Here is a 21,651-nt window from a genome sequence, read left to right as displayed (position 1 = left end):
ACATCTAAAGATCTATGCGCTACCTGCGGCCAAATGGACGACCTGGGTCAAGTCCTGAAAGGAATGAGCTAGAGAATGGAATGGGAGAAATAACGCCAATAATAGAGATTAAAAGATGCAGAGTGATGGAGAGTGTAGTAATTGGTGACTGACTTTATGATAGAAGTGGTGAAGAGGAAAGATAGAGAAGAATATGTGTAAATAGGTGAAGGTATAGGTATAATGGAAGGTTCGCTGATGACATGACAGTATTTACCATTCTTTCGTACATCACTCGCGTGGTGTTCAAAGAGGAGGGTGGTTTAGTGCTCACAGTAGTACAGCATCACCCTCTATGAGGAAATATTTGTCTATCTTCAATGTTTCTTTCAAGACTGGTGTCGCATATTAAAGATGCTATGCATCACTTGAGACAATATCCTGAGCTTGTAGTACCCAGGGCCTCCTACATTGTGCATCAGTTTCTGTAGTTGTGCCGACTTCTTAATTGCATTTCCTATCATGTACTCTATATGGTCTTAAAACCTGAAATTTTTGTTTATTATCACTCCTAAATACCTGATTTTATTTTTAGCGTCGATTCTCTGTCTGTCAATCCTGAAACAACCAGTTTTTTTCTGTCTTCTCCGGAGATATCTTGATGCCATTTGCTTGCGTCCATTGGTCATCTTTCAATAGATAACAGGTGATTCAAACTTGAAAAAATTGGCTCCATTAAAATGAAAAATATGATCTTATGTTTACTCACCGTCAAATCGCACAAAACAGCAGGAGAATTAATAAAATCGAAGGAACTGCCTCCGTTTCAATCAAAAACATTATCTTAAGGGACGTTGAGTGACCCAATACAAGTACCTAATTGTTCTTGGACATTTTCGTATGGTTCACAGACAATGTTTACTCACAGTTAATTGATGTGAAACACGAAATGAGTCAAAAATTTGAAGAAACTAGTTCTGTTCCATTAGTCATGATCTTTGGCACCGTTAAAGTGACTCTATTGAATTAGTTGTTCCTAGCCATCTTCTAATAGACAACAGTCAATGTTTACTCACAGTCAAATCATGTGAAACATCAAGATATTTAATAAATTTGAAGGAACTGATTCCGTTTAAAAAAAAATTCATCTGGAAGGGCCGTTGAGGGACCCTCTAGAAGTAATTGTTCTTGGTCATCTTCTTATGGTTCACAGACAGCAATGAGTACTTACAGTTAATGATGTAAAATAGAAAGTGAGTCAAAAATTTGGGAAAAATGGTTCTGTTTCATAAAAGTCATGATCTGTGGCAGCGTTGAAGTGACCCAATTGAATTAGTTGTTCCTGGCCATCTTCTAATAGACAACAGGCAATGTTTACTCACAGTTAAATCATGTAAACGGCAAGAGATTCAATAAATTTGAAGGAAGTGGATTAATTCCAATAAAAAATATGATCTGGATGGCTCTTGAATAACCCCATAGAAGTAATTATTCTTGGTCGTCTTATGGTTTATAGACAGCAATTGTTACTCACAGTTGCGTGATGTAAAATAGGAAGTTAATTGATGTGAAACAGGAAGTGAGTTAAAAATTTGAAGAAACTGGTTCTGTTTCAACAAAAAACATGATTTTTGGCATTGTTGAAATGACTCTATTGGATCAGCTGTTTCAGGCCATCTTCTAATAGACAACAGGCAATGTTTACTCGCAATCAAATCATGTAAAACAGCAAGAGATTTAATAAATTTGGAGGAACTGATTTCATTTTAATAAACAACATTGATCTTGAGTGACCCTATGGAAAAATCTAATGGTCTGAAGACAATGTTTACTCACTGTAAAACATTGTAAAACAGGAAGTGAGACCATAAATTTAAAAAAACTTAAAGCGTTTCAATAAAAAGCATGATCTTGATGGAATTCATATTCACCTGCTTAAAGACTATTTACAAATAAAATATAGGTTAAAATACAGTGAAGACAGAACACATAATTGTCGAACGCATCGTTGGATTTGTCTTTCATTGACTCAAACGACCGCCTCCTGTCGGCAGTACAGGTTTTTAATGATACATAGGTATTTTCCATCGCCAGCAGTGTATCTCAATATATTTATAAGCTTTTCATGTTGCACCCTGTCGAATGCATATTCATAATGAATAAAACACACTAAAACGTCCTTACGTTGGTCGCTTTCAGTTAAATATTAGAAGTAGTAATAGTTTCTATACCTTTACATTTCTGTACCTATATATTGACGACAATATACTATACAAACCTTTTACTTTTTGGTGCATTTTAGAAAAAATCTTTATTAATTTTATTATGATCATATTTATTTATTCGAATTCAGTAGCTTTGTATTAAAAAATATCTGAATATAGATTTTATTTTTAGTTGTAATAAAATCTTCAAGTACCCCGTATAACCGTGGTTGAAACAATGCTCGTTCTACAGGAATCAGTAAAAAAAGCGACGTGGCCGTTGTCTGCGCAATGTAAAGAAGTTTGTTTGTTTTTTTAATTACTTGCCATCAGCAGGGAATGTTCGAAATGATCTCTGACTGTCTTTAATTCGTAGAATCGAATGTCTCCAAAACGTGACCTGCTACGTTACTTCTTTTCTGTTTCTGTCATTATGTCGCTTCTCTTGATCATCAAGGATGATGCTCTTTAGAGACAACAAATGATTCTCATTCTCACCGTTCGTTAATGAATTACGAGCACCCGATCAACGGCACAGAAATACTTGTTGTTGCGTTTTTTATCGACTCTCTTAGTAGTTCCACATTTGTTCCAACAAAAAAATCTGCCATATGCAAAAATAGAAATATTTGGATCTACATGTTGATAGAATAGAAAACTTATTTTAAATAAAAAAAAAGTAGTTGAATTGCTGTTTATGTATTGAGAAATGAAATTAATTAATTTTTGCATTATTTAACACGTGAGTCAAAACGCGTCAAGTGGACACCCCTTTTACTACTTGATGATAGAAAACTTATTAAAATATAATTATCGAAAGTAGTCATACGTAAAAATCATCCCTCAAAACAGTTTTTGAAAATTTTGAATAATTTAACAACAGTATTATTAACAATAAAAGTTTTCGTCACTTTTAATTAAAAAATTAATTTTTAAAAAGCTATTGAAGATAACTTTACGAAATTATCAGCGATTATAGTAAACTATCTATATATAATTTCATTTGATTATTATCACATTTTTTATTAATTTCTAACCTAACCTAACCTAACCATTCTCAAATTAAAACGCTTTTTTGTGGAAAATTCAAAATATGCAATTTTTTAATTATTTTGAACCTAATATCAAAAACGCACTCATTTAAAAAAAAATAATTTTTTCTATCAATATTTTATATAATATTGAACATTTGCTCAATTTGGAAAATCTTAGATGTTAATGATAATAATTATTCAAAAGTTCGTATGTTTGCCCATCTCTAAAAGTCATTTCAGCAGATCAAATTTTCTTGCGCTTTCGTTGAACGATCTTTCGGTTTCGACAAAGGTAGTGTCGCTAGATGCACGTGCGCTACTCGCTCCCCAGCGTAGATCGCTACAAATTACACAATTGCGAGACTGTGGAGGGGCCTTAAGAAAGTATTATCGAGGTACCTATGTATTAAAAATTATTTTCCAAACTGACTAATATTTTCAGATAAGAAAAAAAGCTGCACCATCAGTATACATTTGTTATTCCTAAATATAAAACAAGTAAATTCCGTCAGCTACAGAGATTCATTTGTTTCTTGCCAGCTTCTTATGGCCCTCGCACACTCGCGAGAATCTCGCTAAGAATATTATAATTATGCATATATTAAAGAGAAAAGAATGATTAAAAAGAAGTGGCGAAAAAGAAGATGGTGGATGACAAGAATTCATGGCAATAGAACAAGGTAAGTACTTTTTGAAAGGCAAGGCTGTTATCTTATCATTTTTATTCCTTAATAATTAATAAAAAAACATTGAACCCGTCGTCTAAATTAATTAATGCTTAAATAAAAAAAGATCAAGATTTCGTAGTATCCCCAAGAAAATTGTCCATTATTTCGTATGCAAACCATATGGGTTTACAAACATCGTCCACATCTGCTCCAGAATTTTCTAATTTCTTAACTTTATTTTTATACCCTCTGTAGCTTGCAAATAACCGAAGTTTTTTTGTTTTTTAATTCATTAAGAGGTACTTCAATCAATGCACTTAGACGATTCCACGCATCATGGTTTTTTAGTTTATTTTTGTAGTCTTTAAAATTTGTATTCCATAAAACCGCTTCCGCTTGAAAATATTTTAAAAACTTCAATTCAAGTTCGTTTGTCCAAGTTATGCTCATATTGATGGCTTGCCGTACACAACACAATCATTCAAATTGGCGACTCGCGTTACTGAGAAATATGCGTTCTCTATCTTTACGCCTTTGAGAACGCCGGAGAACAGCGCGTGAACTTGAGAAAAATACACGAATCGGTTCCACATTCGCGTCTCTCAAATGTTTCTTGCGTTCTCGCGAGAGTGTGAAGGTGCCTTTAACATATCTATGTCTACGACTTCTCACTTATATTCCACATCAACTTCCTGTTTCCTCTCTTTTGCTGCCAGTTTCTCACTCCAATACTGCTCAGATCATCCTCTAGTTCTTTTAACCATTTTGTCCTAGGTCTGCCGCATCCTTTTCTATCACCTGGATCCTATTGCATCATTTTGTATACTATAGATTTTGTTAACTATCTTCATACATGTCCCAACCGCTTAACTCGCCGAGCTTTGATTTTTTTTTATTACATCTTCGCCGCTGAGTTTGTTAGTTATTTCTCGGATCGTTCTTATCCTATATTATTCTTCGGTAATTTTTACTGGTTTCATTATTGTTCATTTCCTTTCCTCTTAATTTTTTTTCAAGATTCCTTGTTAGTATCACTCTTTCAGCTGTATTACTGGTCTCCTTATTAGTTTACTCTCCAATAATTTCCCTGTTTACATTAATTATTTTTTCTTCAATCTCAGCAATCCTGTTTCTTCTATTATTGATCATGAAGTCGAGGTACTTGAACGTTTCTACTTCCATAAATCCATGCTCGCCAACTTTAACCTTTCACCCTTGACATTGCTTTCCAAATATCATTATGTTTGTTTCATTTTCATTGATTGTTAAACCCATCCGCTTTCTCTCGGTGACTGTTTCGTTTAACACATATATGTAGTATTTCCATATGAACAGTTTCTATAAATGGAAGCTGTTCCGACTAAGGAAAATAGAATGATAATCCTTCCTCTGTCTTCCGAGGTTCCATCTCAGTTATGCTCATTCTCGAGCATACGAAACCTATACGTGGTATCTGGAAGAAAAAAGAAACTAGTACATCGTCAGCAACTTAATAGTTGGACATTTCATCCCATTTAAACTATCCATATAGAAGTATTACATATATGGTTTAACATCGTCTCCATTATAGATCTTCTTTTGGTTACTAGTACTATATCATCAACGTAGGCGATTATTTGTCCACCACTTGACCTTGAATTCCTTTTATGAATTCTCCTCATTTCATATTCTAGTGCTGAGTTGAATAGTGTTGCTCTAGATGTTCATAAATGTCAAAGATAGTTCAAATTGTTAAGAAACTGTGTTAACGCATACAATGATTGTGCTTGTACGCGCTCTTGACGTCGAAGTTAACTACTTACTTTATAAGCGCTGATTGTCGTTGAACGTCAAAAAGTTTGTAGTTGCAGATACTCTGAAAAATGACTTATCTAAGTAGAACTCTGATAGAATTTATACGTTTTCTTGAGTCAACAATCGGCTGGATACAAGAACACTAAAATATGGCAGAATTCCCATTTGAAAATTCCAAGACAAGAACCGGCGATTAACTTCCTGATCTAACCGACAATCAGGTTTTTTATTGAATGTTTTATTAAGTCTCTGTTCAATAAGTTCAAAAGTTGATCATATAAACCTCGATCCATTCATCAACTTGTCAAATGGCGCTTTGTATATATTCCTCTACACATTTCATACAGTAAAGTGATCATATAATATAATTCAAAATCGTTGATCACCGTTCAAATTTCTTTATATACATGCACAATTTAGGTTATGTTTACTAACTAACCAGCAGCGTCATATTCGCTTTCATTGTGTGCACCACTTTACTTTGTTAACACAAATTCATCAGTTTCTTCTTTAGGTGTTAGTATTTTTTCCATAAACGATATTTCTTAATTACACACATTGAAGCTCATACAAATTTTAGTCATCTATGTCGACAACAGAGGCTGAGCGATGTTTCCCAATTCTAAGAAGAATTCTTTCTTGAGATTGAAGAAGAAAGAATGTCTGCTGTGGGAGAGCTGTATACAAATTTTGAATATTGAAAATTTCAATAAACGAATAATTGATGTTTTTTGACTTAAAAAGAGCGCAGAGATAAGTATTCGTAAATTTGAAATTCATTATTAAAAATAAAATTTATATATTAATTACAAATTAATTAATTACTACAAGAGCTAGAAAGAAACTGAAAAAACTAAAATAATGAACAGCCAAAATAAACATAAATTTACAATTTTAAGTAAGATATAATATAGAGAAATGCTTTATTGCCAAAAAATTCTTTACAATTTGTTGATAGAAGCTTGTAAAAAACTAAGAAACAAAGAAATAATACTTTATAGGTGTTAGCAAATTCTTGGCTCGTAATTGCCGAATCTTATTGAAATGTAACAGTTCTAAATTTAAAAATTGAATGATTATAATTATTATTGTGGGGTAACATTAATACTTGTAAACTATTTTTTGTCTTGAAGCCTATGCCTCTAGCTCCATTCGACTAATAATAGGTGGAGTAGACATCTTCCTGATATATCGAAAAAATTAACTCGTTTTGAATATTATCAACTTTTGGGTACCACCTTGTCTTAAAGCCACGAGCCGCCACCGGTAATACTATATTAGTAGTATTTGAAAATTTAGTGTATTTATAGTAAAATGAGAAGAATTCCAACACCCCAATGTAATAAAAATAAGCAATTTGCACAAAAGACATATTGTTAGATAACAAATTTTCAAAAATTACAGTTAGCTTTACAATAGTTGAATATCTCACTTATTTTTATGACTGCAGTTATTTTTTATTAAAACTTTTATGAAATATTATTATTTATGGAAGGTATACATTTCTTATTTTGGTATTCTATGAAAGATTTATGATTCTATTAGGGATCCCAGAAAGTAGTTTTTATATTAAGTTCAGGTACATTGTTGGGACTTGAAAATAAACATTGAACTATACTTTTGTGATATACGATACCAATAAATAAAACTGATTTATGGTTGTTCAATTATGTTACATGCCATTTCGTACATTACCAATTCTAATAAAAAATATTATACAGGGTGGGGCAAAAGGGCGAAACACCGAATTTGTGGATTAATTAAAACTTTTAACAAACTTTGTCTCAAATAATTTCTTTTTGAATATTTTATATTCCAATCTAAATTCAATTTGCTATTTTAATACCGTTTTCAGACATGTTGATGGATGCGTGTAAGTCTTGGACTGCCCGCTTACGTAGTTTTTCTACTATTTCTATCTTTCTTAATCTCTTGTAAAGAATAAAAACAGAAATTTTTGAATCCTGGTCAATCTAATCAGGGTAGTTACATATTTTGATCGAATTGTTGTATTGTGGTCAGTATTTGTATGTCAAAGTATAAAATAAGTCTGAACTTGATATTGACATTTCATGTTTATAATGATATTATAGTAAAATCAATGAATAGTTTAACATAATTGTTCCTTGTTCCTTCTTCCTTGTTCCTTGTTCTTCATTGAAGCGGTCAGCAGTAATTCCATGTTGCAGAGTAGACCCAGCTGGTTTTTTATCAAATCATGATCTAATGTTTTCAGCAAGTGTATCTAACTAAAGGTGGACGGAAGGACAAACATAAAATCCACAAAATCTTTTGGGGTGGACTAGTTAAAAGAATAATAATCGGATCCTTTTTATGTGAAACACATCAAATGTTATTGCGATGGAGTAATCTTTTTTTAAACGGATATATGACTTCACAAACACGTTTCTTGATGTTTTTGAACTATATTTTGTTCAAATTCTACAGTATTTTTTACTTTTTTGTATAACTAATTCTAAATGTATCTGTTTGAGTAATTTGAAACTGTATTTTATTTTTTGTCTTTTAGTTTAATTTGATATTTTAATGCCGTCTTCAAAATGACATGATGATAGTTGCATCTCGATTTTGTAAGTCTGCCCATGCATTTTTGAAATTTCTGTAGCTAAAGTATCATTTTTCAAACCAAACGTGGAACTCACAACAAAATATGCTTATTTCATGCAACCTGAGCTGTTCTTCGTTGAAGCGGTCAGCAGTAATTCCATGTTGCAGAGTAGAGCCAGCTGGTTTTTTTTTTCAAATTATGACCTAATGTTCTCACTAAGTGTATCTAACTGAAGGTTGTAAAACTTTCTTCAAAAATAGGCTAGAGGTGGTTCATAATCAGGATGAACATCTTTTATTTTAGATGGAAGTTTTCTTCTCCTCTGAACTGTTGACCCCTCAAAGCCGTGTTTACTAAAATCAAATGCTTCAGTAAAAAACTTTTGAAACAATTCTTCATTTTTCAAACAGGACTACTTCATGAATGGATACATCATGATACTGTTTGCACTTTGAAAGGATGTTAGTTTTTACAAAAAAGTCCTTCTTAATATTCAGTACAAAAATAAACTCAAGCTTGGTAACACATATAATAAATCTGTAAGCATCTCCACTAAGTTGTGAGTTAGTTGCGTTAATATTTTCCAGAGTGTGCAGTATATCTATCAAGCGTTGTTGAACTGTCCACAAGCTTTCAAATCTGCTGCTAAATCTTGTGTGTCACGTAATGCTTTTAAAGATAAACCTAATTTTTTACCCCTTTGAATTCATATCCTGCATGTCTTTTGAGTGAAGTCTTAATTATATATTTTCCTCAGAAAGTGGGGTGCCTCCCTAATCGCCTATAATGATATTGAAGTTTTGGGATTATAAATTAGGTTTTATAACTCTCTTGTAATAAAAAATAGACTATAGAAAGTCAATGAAAGTGTATATTCTCAGAATTGTATGGTTAACTATAAATAAATGTTAAAATGTTTTAAGAATGGCGATTCTTAGTGAAAAATATGACAATTATGTTTGTAGATAATTTTGTTATATCTTTATATGAGTTTTAAAGCTAATAGAACTCTGAGAATAATGTGCAAATTTGTCATTTGCCTTCGTGAAATAAATAAAAAAAAGTTTTCGAGAGTTTTAGAAACATTGTCGGTACATGTAACAGATATTTATTACTTTTAAAAACTTTTCCAAGAAAGAATTTTATGTACGACCGCTCAAGTCATGTCTACGTATCTAAATCAAATATTTACACAGTTGTCTTCGGAGATTGTATAGAAACAGACATCAAACTTTAGGATCGTTCGTAAACAATCACTAATCTTCAAATGGTCTTTAATGTGAAGAAAAAAGTATTTTCGGTTTTTAAAATAAAATAAAACGCTCAGCTACAAAGTTGGAATAATTAGAGTCATATCTTGCTATTGTTTTGGCGATAGATACATACAGTTTTTCTACCGCAAAATATAGGTTATGTACTAGATTTGAAACTGCAATATACAGGGCGTTGTCTGAGTTTAAAAAATCGTGGGTCAATGAGGAGAAGGTTTGTTGGAATCGCTGATCAATTTGTTAATTAATTCCAGGAAATAAATTCTAGTCAGCAGACACAAATTAAAATTTTGTTTATAGAAAATTCGTGTGAACTGACAATGCGTGCGCGAGGAATTGGTTTTCACGCACAGGTTCTAAATATTGGATATTCATTTGGTTGAGTGGATTAACTCTTCCAGGCTACTATTTATGGGAAAATCATGTACATTCACTTAAATTAGCAGTCTTTAACATCTTACAATTTTAAGAATACAATCATAAAACATTTCACTACCAGATGGAGACAAATTATGGGTAATCATTCTAAAAGGAATGTAGAACAATATTATAAACTCCTATAAGACTTTATTTAACTTATTTATTTGGTTTTGTAATTTAAACACTAAATACCACTCTAATACCTGGTATGTCGTGGTCGCAGAACCTTTTCAAGGTGACTATATTTTACATACGTTTCCAACATAGAAAATGCAGGTTAATATCTTGCAAATATAAATCACCAATTTAGATTATTAAACAAGAAGTTTCTTTCACCAACAGTAAATGTAAAACAAACAGTTGGTGATTTCGTTTTCAGTCATGGATGGCAATTTTGTTAATTTACTTACTACATTTGCCGACAAGGGAAAATATGATGTATAATTATAAGAAATGTGTTCAGTTAATACCTGAAGTTGAGTTTAATACATTAAGAAAAAATAAAAATAAGTCTGACATCTTAACTTATTCGAAACAACATTTATTAGCATGTTTTTTGCAGAACCGAAATAATATTAGAAAGTTATGTCATGTTATGAACACACTGTATTAATTCAAATCAAATGAATTTGAATTAAGGTTTATTCTATTTTTATACCTTTGGTACAGAGAACAAGAGCGGTGAACAGTAATTAGAATCAAATTCATAACCACCTTATGTAACAAGAATAAGGGTATTCCCAGACGCACCGCTCGTGACCCTTCCAAATATTTACCCAGAATGTTAACCACGTAATGATGGCAGTAAACATTATCAGCAAATAAAAAAGAAATTTTTCTGAATTCGTCAACAGAGTGTGAAAAATCTTAGAATTTGGAATGTAAACGGAGTTTATTGTTTTAAGCTGTGCTGGGATAATACGAACATGTGCTTACAGCCGGTAATAAAATGCCGGTAAATGTCGTTTGTAATGAGCCGTGTTTCTTTGTTAGGAGATTATATGTGAAATTTCTATCATTTGTCTAACTATAAGTTACTTCAAATGAACAAATAACTGTTTTTAAAACATGTTGATATACGAGGCAGGCTTGACTTGAAATTTATATCTGGGAAAATATTTCAACGGGTGAAAAAAAATAAAAAAACAATATCTTAATAATTGGGCCTTGAATCATAATTTGACTATTCAAGATTAAATAAAATACCATTTTGTTTCATTTTCATAAATCCCTCCTGAAATTGTATTTTGCTTATTCAAGGATAATTCATTCTTAGAAATCAGGATGCAACTTTAAAATCTACCAGGTAAACGCTAATAAACAAATCAACGTATCAATCGATTAATTTGAATGTTACTTTGTAAGTTTTCTTTCAAACGTCCAGCAGTTTATTTGACAATAAACTACAGTAAAGCTGCACTAATCCTTACTCTACATGGAAATAATAAAAGATAGTTAGCTTATAGGCGCGTGCAAGTGAAGTCTGTTGTAAGGTAAAGTTCCGCTCTAGCAATAGGTTTTAGAAATTATTTGTGAAGTATACGATATACAAATTTCAAATAAATATTATTACAACCATTTATTAAGACAACGAATTTATGGAGATCATGTGGAAATTACTGCTTTTATACGAGGATGGTTCCAAAAGTACCTGGCCTGATCTAGAGATGGCGGTAATTGCTTAAAAAATATCATTGTATTAAAAAGTAAACAAAATATACAGTATATGGTTCAAGTTTGAAGACGCCACGTTGTTTAGTATTTGTTTGGTAGCCATCAATACTGTTCGGTTTCAGTGAATTTCTAAATATGGAAAAAATTGTTATATGATACTATACTTTAGCCCGATCAATATAAAAGCCGAACTAGATTCTACTCTGGGTGAGACTGCTTCTTCGTTAACCACAGTAAAATATTGAGTAGCAGTTTCAAGGAGGCTGTAGTACCTGTGAAGACCCGTGTCGCAGTGGTCGACCAAATGAGGTAATGTTAAGAAATGTTAAAGAAAATCTACAAAGCAGTACTGGATAATCGTTGACTGAAAGTGTGCGATCTAGCAGACATAGATAGTAGACATCGCATATTAACTGAAATTAACAAATTCCGCTAAACAAACTCGTTTATATATCCAAAACGTAATCTTCTATTAGCTTCAAACACTTTTTCCAGCGATGCTCAATAAGTTTGATACCACTTTTAAAATATGAATCGCTAGCTCCTCAAAACAGTGATTAACTGCCGAAATCACCTCTTCATTGTTGGAAAATCTTCTTCGCTCAAACTTTGCAATAAGTTCACATATTACCGTTGATAGTTTTTCCTTTTTCAAGAAAATATCTCGGTTTTCCCTTTTCAGTCCATTGTTTTGATTGTTCTGTTGTTTTGGGTCTACATTTCATCCATGGTTATGGAACGGTGAACAAATTTGGCTTTATTTCTTTGAAACATTGCCATACATCTTCATGAAGCTGTTTGTCTTCCTTTGTGAACAAACGCGGTACCCATCTTGCGCACAGCTTTCTCGTGTCCAAATTTTCAGATAATATGCGAATCACCGCACTTTTTGAAATACCTACTTTGTCTGCTAGCTCCGCATTTTCAGTCGACAATCATCCAGTACCACTGGAAAACATTCACGTTCATTTCAATATTGATGGCTGTCAAACAAATATTAAACAATGTGGCGTCTTCAAACTTGAAACACATGCTGTATAGATTGTGTACTTTGTAATACAACAGGTATTTATCAAGCAGCTACCGCCATTTTTAGGTCTATCAGGTACTACTCAGCTGTATTTTTCAAGCATCTACCGCCAAGTTTCTTTGGTTTCCAAATAGCATCCCAAAATCATGCTGAAATGATCACAATGAAGAATGATTCACTTCAATAATGTTTATGGATGGAATTTTTTCTGCTGTACACATATGTAGATATCATATTCATTCATATTTAAAAAAAAATAGTAATTAATAAATGAATAAATAAATTATGATTTACCTTATTGACAACGTCGCGATAATTGCATTCCATTGACCATAATAGTAACTAGTATATTGTGAACTTTGCAGAATAAATTTAATTAAAACATGTTTTTTTTAATGTTTATAATATAAAATTGTCGTTAAATTTTACATTTAGGAATTTTTCCATTTAATTTTACAGATATATAAAATCAGCAAACACGCAATAATCTGAACTGAGCGGGTGTCTTTGGTGGGTGTAATGATTTGCCACATAAAAATTTGGTCTATTAGATTGTAATGTCTTTGGCGATATTCATTATTTCATTCTAAATAAGATACATGTATTACTTCGTCGAATTGCCAATATCATTTACTGAAGAAGAATTTTTAATAATGGTAGCGACATATAAGGCTAGTTTATAGTAATGAAATAAGCGACAGAGATGAGACAGTAATTAAATTTTCAAATATATATTAATGTTTAGAAAAAGATTATGTCTAGGTAATTATATGGAATTCCACACAAACTTTTCTCATACAAGGTGTTTCATAATTATCTGGATATGAGTGATTTGGTTAAAAACATAGTTCTTTTTCTTTTTTTCATAATAGGTCTATCGCCTGTTCCTTCTGTTGTGACTGTCATGGTGAAAGCAGTGTCATCGTAAAATTAGAAACAGTAATAGGATGATACCGCACCTGCGCAGTTAGTAGTGACTTTTTTAGTACTTCACTTTTTTTCAAGTTATCTAACTTTCAAAATATATAAAACTACTGTCAATAGAGTCAGTTTTCATCCAAATCCACTGTTACATACATTCTTCTATATTTTTCCCCATCCTGGCTCTAGATAACCACTCTACCTCGTTCGTAGTCGACCTCTACTTCGTGTTGTGAATATTTATTCCTGTCATTTAGCTTATATAAGGGTTGCTACTTGGGTTTCGAGATATTATGACACTAATGTGAATATGTCAAATCTGACGTTGCCATCTTGAAGTTTGAATTCTAGTTAGTGAACATACTCAGAACGTGTTGTCATACGATTGCTTTTTGAGTTGTTTGCACATTCTTGAAACGTTCATCCTGGTCAAAAATTGGAATTAAATCTCGAACATTTTCGTGGGATTTTGACGTGGATTAAACAAAACAGCGGTGCATCATCTCGATCCACCATGTTTCGCTGGTTCGTCCAAAACCGTCCAAAACATCGATGCTGTGAGTAAACTGATATTGCATAATCTTCATGTGACGTACCGTGAGGTTGAGGCATACTTGGGCATTAGTCCCACTTGCATACATTTAATATTGCACGAACATTTGGCTGTCAAAAATATTTGTTCGCGTTCGATACCGCATAATTTGACAATCGGTCAAAAAAATCGTATCGATTGGTGCAAAGAAGTGATGAAAAAAATCATGGATCTATGCATATGAACCCGAAATTAAAAATAATCGACTGTATGGGTCTTTCAAGAAGAGCCAAATCCAACAAAAGTTGTTCGCGCACGAAACACTTCGAAGCAAATGGCCTGTTTTTTTTTGAATTATGAAAAATGTCACCATAGTTCTATTAGAGCAATTCTGAATGGTACACTAGAATTATTTTGCGTAAAAAATTAGGGAAACCAATCGCCGAAGACGAATCATTCTCCACCAATACAATACCAGATCTCACGCATCAGTTCAAGCAAAAACGTTTTTGAATAGTCCGTGTTTATCACCAAATAATTTCTTCTTAGTCCCGCAGAAAAAAAAATAAATTGCAAGGTCAACGTTTTTTCAAACCTGAAAAAGCGGTTGATGAGTTCAAATCATATGGAGGTACCTCAATCGACAATAAAATAAAACGCATGCTAACGTGTATTGATCTTAATGAAGAATATTCTGAAAAACAATAAAACATATCCGGTTGTAAATATTTGTTTTCATTTGTCTATGTCAAAAATTAAGTAGCAACACTTGTATGTTGTTCACATTGTTTCTCATGCTGTGTTTCTTCTGGCCTTGTATCTGATGTATAGGTCATCATAGGTCTGATTGTTGCTTTTCAAGCTCGTGCCTATTTTATTGTCTAGGTGTTTGTTTCGCCATACTACGTTCTGCTTTCGATACTTGTCTCGTCTTCTACGTCTCCATAACTGGTTATATCAATTCTAAGGTGCTTGAATTCTATTTTCTATTATATTTTGGAAGGACGAATAATCTAGTATTACTATTGCCGGTTCTAAGTCCGGAAAAAGAGGGTTGGGGGACTGGGTTAGCGGCTTACTCCTCAGAAAACAGATAATCAGCTTAAAGCACCGATTTAAAGCCTCGGATATGAACTTATTCAACTTTGACAACTGAAGATACAAATAATTACTAAGAAAAGCCGCCTGGAACTTAACATCATTCCATAACAAGCATCAAGAGGTAGTCGAAGCAGAGCAAAAATAATATGGCATCACATACTAATATTCAGTGCATTATTGCTGTGGAATAGGACATTCAAGTTAACTTTATAATTATTATAAAATCCCAATCAAGATGGTGACTTTGCTAGCCTCTTGATCTGTATCTAACAGCAGACCCTGATCTGTCAAACGTGACTGTACATGCACCACTAGGAATTTCAAATGTGAGTGTGAATTGGAAATTCAAACTCAGGATCTACGTAGACTACGTAAAGTTTGGCATTATATATCGGCATCTAAGGAATTTTTTTATGTTTCCTGGGAATGATGTTTGCTTCAGCTCCAATAACACTTCAATGTGTGCAAACAAGGTTTTGGAAGTATTCTTGGCACGTGGTTTGATAAAAACTGCACTAGAGCAGTCAACAACAAAAATGCTGCTTGTCGCAAATGGCGCTCAAATCCTTGAGTGTGAAAAGCCTAATTTAACCAAAAAAAGAAAAAAACAACAATTACTGTCCGAGTAGCCGACCAGCCATTGTCAGGGTCATGGAGAAAGTCTTTAAGTATCTCCTGGTCTATATTACCAACGTATGGTCTGAAGTTATAGATTTGGTATCGGTATTTCCTATACCTAAATCCAAACAAATGATAAAATATTGTGGCAAAATCAACTGGCGTCTTATTTGCAACGGTTTGGTTGTAAGTTTACATTATTGAAGTATCACTTGACAAAATATTGTATGTATATTGATCTCTTATTAATTTAATTGCTAAAAAATAGACCTCCTTCAATTTACATCATCGAAGATGTCGCCTGTCCCACATAAAGTATACAGGGTGATTCAAAAAAAGGTGATCCCGTTTCTAGGATAGATAGAAAACTGAAAAAATAATTAAAAAAATTTGTATTGAGGGCTGTTCTTTCTTGTAATGTTTGACAAAAATCCACTCTAACAGGTAGATCGTCTGGCAAGAGCTCTTGCACTTTTGGATGTTGCCGTTGTTCTTTAAGTATCCTTCAAGTAATTGAAGAAGACGTATTTGATTGTCTTGCCCTATTCCTTATGCTAACAGTTGGATTTTGATCAATTGATTTTAAAATCATATTTTCTTTATTAATGGTTCTTGTTGTTTTTGACCTACCAGAATTTATTTTTAGGTCACACATTCCTAGTTTCTTGACAACGTCGTTCTATGGATCTGAATGTATTTTTACTTTACTTTACTAACAGCTGTACTAGAGTTTCCTTAAAACTCGTTTAAGGTTAATAACATGTCAGTGTTATCAAAATTTGAGTACATTTTGATTAAAAATATCTAATTTAACAAATAACAAGGTCCCAGAACCGCAATACCTGATCATCAAATTGTTGTTTGTTTTATACTAAGCATCCAATAGCTCAGTGCCCATAATTATTTAACTTTGAAAAACAAGATACCGATTAGATTGAATGGATTTTTGTGAAATGTTACAAGAAACGACAGCCCTCAGTCTCAATGTTTTAAATGTATCCGTTTTATCGATAATGCTTACCAATTAATAATAATAATTAATAACTTTTACATGTTTTTTTTTTCGAAAAATCAATTGGAACCCGTTCAATAACAATCAAAACAGTAACCACTTAGGAATGTGGAAATGAGATTGTATCCGTTTGGGTCGAAAGAGCGTTTCTACTTTTAAAATTTATGTGTATACCGTCACTAGAACCGAAATAACCACTAAATAACCTCCAAAGAAGCATTCAGTTACACCTTTTGTCAGAAAGAATTTATTATTATAATTTTCTTTAAAAATGTGTAACTAAATCCTACGAGAGATGTGTTCCATTGAAATTTTGGCCTTTTTTCGAATACTCGACCGGAAATTTAGTCAATACTCTGAATGGGTCTTTACAATAGAATTCAGATCTCATTGTGTTTTTCATTTTTGAAAGTGCCAAAAATAGGGCTTGAAATCCTGCAGGTAATAACGTAATTCTTTACTATGTTTGAATGGGGAAGAAGATATTTTTCAAACGGGTTTGCAATAGGTACTAATAGTCCAGGAGCCGGTAATACTGAAAGTCTAGTCATAGCAGAATCAAAAAAATCAAACTTACTATATTTATTGATAATCATCGAAATCAATTTCAGCTATCTTATAACGGTTTTCATTTTCTGATTCTTTACTTTCTTCTTCATTTAATTGACCACCAATAATTTCTTCAACTTGTGAAGGGGCTGCTGAGCCTTTATACCACAATGGTTCCAACTTATTTTCTTGGTTCAGTTGCCATCCACATTCAGTTAGTTCAAAGGAAATAAAAATTGGCTTAGTGGCATTTGCATTTATAAATATGGTGCGAAAAAAATTTTTTGACAGAGTTTTCCAGCATGGAGGCATATTGCTAGAATTGAAAGTTATAAGACCTTTGTAAAATTCTTCATTATCACTGGTGCTTGCAAAAAATTTCAAGAATAATTAAAATCTTGCACTTTTAACATTATTTTTGTCTATATTATACATTTCGTTTGTAAATCTTTGCATAAGATCTGTTATATAATTAATTTCTTTACATAATTTATTTCTTATCCATATTTTTTGGCTTTCGAACTTCCTAGACAACAACAGTAATTCGACAAAAAGCATTGAATCCAAAATAAATTTATTGAACATCGTACATTTTGGTGTATAGTTTATGCACTTCAAGGTGGTATGCGGAATTTTTACGGCAGTTTCCGGCAGTTGAAAATTATATAAAACTAAGTAAAATAAAAAAAAAGTTTCCGGCATGATGGAGAAATTCATGTTACCAGCTCATCGCCTAATGTGTTTGTTTAGTAATATACATGGTTGTATATATATTCGTTCCAAGCAGGTATAAAACTTTTTATACACTTTTATAGTTAGCGAATGTGTGTTGCTTTACTTCGAGATGAAAATATACTGTAATTAGTAAATTTGACTTCCCTGGCTGTTTCATATACAGGGTAGAGTACTGTATCTTAGAAACTATGGGTTGTAGTTACTTCCGCTAAAGGATTTTCGTCACAAATAAAGATGGTCGTCTTGGAGCATAACTGGCATCTTAAATTTGGAAGCTTTATTCCTTTGACGAATTTATTGACCTAAAGGGATAGAGGAAAATCTTAAAAAATGAACAGTTTTACTTTTAAAACGACGCGACAAGTTTTTCCAAATACGTTTTTTGTTTAATTTTTCCTGTGATAAATTTAATTTTTAGGGGGCCCATTTCATTGGCCAGTTCTGTCTTTCGATTACTAATCGATTGATAGTTGATCAATCATCGACCGGCGAATGTGGGAGATCAAATTAAATTGAGAAAAAAAAACATAAAATTAAAATCATGAACTATAAGAATTATTCGCACTACAATTTTTATATTCTATTGCCATTTTACCTATTATGGATGTGTGAATAAAATGAAAAAAAGTGAAAATCGCTTTGGAAAAACAATAAAAAAGTTTCAGCAATACATTGAAAAACTAATAAACTCGCATTAACTGCGTATCCAAAAGAGCACAACGAATAAAAGGAGCTATAAATTAAATTAAAGATAAGTCTGGGATTTATCTAAGGAAATTCGGATGACTGCACATATTGGAGTTGGGTTGAATGTTTCTTGTGATATCCTGTGTGGTTGAAACTCCAGCCTGACAGCTGTAGAACAGCGAAAATAAAGAATAAAATCACCACAAATTTACTAAAATTCACTTTGATCCGTCAATAGGTAGAGGAAGAAATCGATTCATTTTCGAGGTTTTATTGAATTTTTCGATTGAAGTGGGATTTCGATAATAAATTAATTTTTCCAAAATTCGAATGCTAGAATAAATAAATCAGAAGTGACTACTGTGCCACAATACGTGAACAAAGGATTATTCAAAATGTTTGTCGAATAGTATGTTACACTTTCATACATAAAAACAAACTATGAACAATTATTTTATAAAAATTTGTTACTATAATATACTTTGTTCAGAAGTCGAACCATGCCACGCCATCATCATAAAAAACTGATAGTACCCCGTTCTTCGTCCTACATACATGACTTGTAATTTTAGTCAAACAGTATATTTACTTTACTTTCCGATTTCTTGCTTGTTGAAGCTTCTCAACACCTTAAGATAATATTTACAATACTCTCGAGTACCCATGGTGACTGGATAGTGAAGGAGGTAATTTACAATTAAATACATTATTGTTATGAGGAACGGTGGTGCTCCGGTACCTATCTGTTTATTGAATCGAATAATATAAACTTGCTGTTTGTTGATTGCTCACATTTTTTTTCCTTATTTGTATAAATGAACACATGCGATGAGAGATTATGTATGCAGGAATTTTGTGGTTACGGTGCTAGAAAACAAATATAATGATACCTCAATCAGTGGTTATGTTATTTTACACTCATTATGGCCTCTAAGTCATGTTTTTAAGTAATACTGTAACTGTTTATAAAATTTGTTAACATATGGAATTACCAAAGTATTAATAACCCTAAAGTTATTAGTTTGTTTTTATTATATTTCTTATTTGTTTACTTACAGGTCGACCAACTTCGCCCTTTCAACGGGAAGTACAATAGAAAGAAGAATTTTAGTCGAAACCGTTGATTGAATGCAGTACCTGAATCAACGTCGAAACAAATTTGGTATTGGTTGACGATAACGATAAAACAGTAGAGGATAGGAATTGCAAGTAGAATATATTTAAAGGAATTATGAATAATATGATAATCACTAGAGATTATTTATTGTAGATGGATTAATAGTCACAACATATAGTGATATTCTTTCTACCTAATTGAATGTTCTATATTGTAATCCTAGTCAAAATTCATTTAAATAAAAATTCGGGTAGAAATTACACATATCTCGGAACAAAAGTAAATGTCAAATGGGACCAGACATCGAAAATACGATCATGAGTAGAAAGAGCTCGAGCTGCGTTTAAAAACAAGAAGAAACTATATATCAGCAAAGATATTTCTTCCCGACTATAAGTAAAACTACGTGCCATGGGACCAGGAATAAAAAAAAACGATCATGAATAGAAAGAGCTCGAGCTGCGTTTAAAAACATGAAACTATATACCAGCAAAGATATTTCTTCACGACTACAAGTAAAACTGGGTTCTACTCGTACATATTTTCTGTTTTGTTTGAGATGTGGAGGATCGGACCACAACCGAGCTAATTTAAAAAGAGTGGATTCTTTCGAAATGTAGATATATCGGCGTATTCTGAAGATATCCTGGACGGACATCACCAACATGGAAGTTATGCAGCGACCAGGGAAGAGAGATAATTCGTCTTTACAGTAAAAAGCGGAAACTGGAGTATTTTGGCCACATATTAAGAAATGAGGAATACCGTCTTTTGCAGTTGATTGCCCAAGTTAATGTAAATATTAAGAGGGTACCATGGAGAAGACGACATTCATGGTTTAGACACGCAGTAAGCAATATAAGAACAGCTTTGTTAAAACATAAAGCTTGCGAGGATAAGACAATGAAAGAAGAAGAAGGGAACTCAATATTAACTTGAATTGGATGGAATAAGCGGCGAGTGGTTAAAAATTATTTTCTATTCTCTTTTTATACCAGCAATGTATGGTTTCTTCTAGCTTCTTCCACGCTTTCTGTATTTCACTAATCTGTTGTTCCGACTACAGTGACAATATTGTCTTCATTTTTCGTGACCTCAAAACGTTACCCTTAACGAACATTTATACTACTACCTAAGATTCTCTATTCTGTTTATGATCTGCGTCGATTTTGAGACATGCTGTGTATATTAAATCAGTAAATTTTGGTCAGTGAGAATAATAAATTTTATTTTTTTTATAGAATCCTCATTTATTCACGTCCTTGTATTGATTGAGACTACTGGATCATTTGAGAAAGTTTCAGAACGCATATCTCATACGATTATAAGAAATCCTTAATAAATATAATTATCTCACTTGTATAAAACAGTGTAGTTTTCAACACAAAGCTATAAAAGTCAATAAACGTCTACCCAGTCTGTTTCTTGCTCCCATTAACAGTAAAACAACAATTTATTAATTAGCTTTTCTTAGATACTTAACAAAGAATTATCTATGTTTCGAAACGGACTTTTTACCTACTATGTACTTATTGGGTCGAATAGCTTCAAGTTAAGATATATTTATTAATAAAAAGTTGAACACACGCGGCATTTGATGAAGTTATTAGGTTTAATGAAGTAATTAGTCCGTTGGCGAATGTTAATGTAGACGTTTACGTTTTTATTAATTAGAAAATTATAGTTAATTATTACTAATTCAAAACCTAGCAGAAGTGCAGCAAGTAGAACATATA

At 32.4% G+C, this 21,651-nt stretch overlaps 1 long non-coding RNA gene across 1 annotated transcript; it reads right to left on the bottom strand.

Moving 5' to 3' along the window:
* Positions 1-22: 22 nt before the first annotated feature.
* On the bottom strand, positions 23-12,980 carry LOC130894350 (uncharacterized). The gene is made up of 3 exons (XR_009059320.1): positions 12,938-12,980; positions 749-1,026; positions 23-695 (listed from the first exon to the last, which is right to left on the bottom strand). It is a non-coding gene; the product is annotated as an uncharacterized LOC130894350 (long non-coding RNA).
* Between the last annotated feature and the right edge of the window lie 8,671 nt (positions 12,981-21,651).

Source organism: Diorhabda carinulata, chromosome 5 (genome assembly GCF_026250575.1).
Source record: "Diorhabda carinulata isolate Delta chromosome 5, icDioCari1.1, whole genome shotgun sequence".
Lineage (NCBI taxonomy): Eukaryota > Metazoa > Arthropoda > Insecta > Coleoptera > Chrysomelidae > Diorhabda > Diorhabda carinulata.
This window is presented reverse-complemented; position numbering and strand designations above follow the sequence as displayed.